The sequence below is a fragment of the Trichoplax adhaerens genome, genomic scaffold (genome assembly GCF_000150275.1).
Source record: "Trichoplax adhaerens TRIADscaffold_22 genomic scaffold, whole genome shotgun sequence".
NCBI lineage: Eukaryota > Metazoa > Placozoa > Uniplacotomia > Trichoplacea > Trichoplacidae > Trichoplax > Trichoplax adhaerens.
In genome coordinates, this window is record NW_002060963.1 from 19,669 (window position 1) to 21,025 (window position 1,357).

Below are 1,357 nucleotides of genomic sequence, written 5' to 3' on the forward strand. Positions count from 1 at the left end.
CGATTTACTGCCTTATAATGGCTTATATCAACTGACTGTCGATGATAGAGATTTGTTCGACCAATTGACCCAGTGGATTAGACTGGTATATGATCAAAACGCTATTGGAGTATTTTTTCCGATTTCGAATTTTACTCCTCATATAAACAGTCGAAAACGGCTAAGATAAACCGGATAATCGGTCTTTGAAATTTCCTTAACAATTGTTTCTCGCATGCGCAGTATCAATTTAGATTGTCAGGGACGGTTACGAACTATAAGCTTTTATGCAGTAAAACAGATGTCGTAGATTAAGGAGAAGAGTTTCAGTATTGCATAAAGATTTACATGAGGTTATACGACATCTATTTTACATATTGTAAACTTTATTCTGTAATTCTGTGCTATAGACTGTAGTCATGATATTAGATATCATCGTTAGAAATGCGTAAATGGATCTCCACAATTATCCACTTATCTCCAATTTCATTTGCAATAGTAGAATAGTATCTTTCTACTATATAAAGTACTACAATATCTAGAATGATTATTACGGATGTATTTTTATTACAAATCTCCTTAGTAACAAGAAACCAGGTCTTAAACACTATCTTCACTAGTACTCGTGTTCCCAACTAACTTAGGGACCTATCGTAGTTGAACTAACTCTCAGCTACGCAAATAAGCTACTAATGAGTAATAGGTTTAAATGCTTCACTTTATTTTCGTTAAATTTAGTCGTAAAATGTACTAAAGAAAAACGTAAGAATAGTCTTAGCAATAATAGTCAAAAGATCCTGCAAGTGACTAATTGGAACTGAGAAGCTAAGCTAGTGCTCCGCTTTTTTATAGTCTCGGCTCTTACCGATGGTACACTTGTGAATATTCTTGACATAGCGACTTACACTGTACAGTATACATATCCTAGTATAGCAACGGCATTAATAATATTTTTCTACAATATAAAGTACTACAATATCTAGAATGATTATTACGGATGTATTTCGTAGTCAAAATTGTGTTTGTGTAGATCAGTAATCGTTGATTATATTTTATACAGACTGATAGTCTCCACAAACGGTTACTTTTAATGATTGTCGTCAGATGTTTAATTCTAATAGTCGATATATCATAGACTATGTTAATTCCTGTTAGGATACGGCAATTAAGGAAAATTAGACTTGTAGATCCTTCAAATATTTATTAAATGTATTTAGTTATGTAAAATTAGAAGCTATCGAAAACTCTACGACCTTCATACAATAAGCCTCCCTCTGCTTTTTATCTGCTATTCTAGCTTACAGAAGCCTTGAGTACTGTATTTTATGCAGGCATACTCAAAATAAATTACTACTTTTACCTTAAGACAACTGAGCTA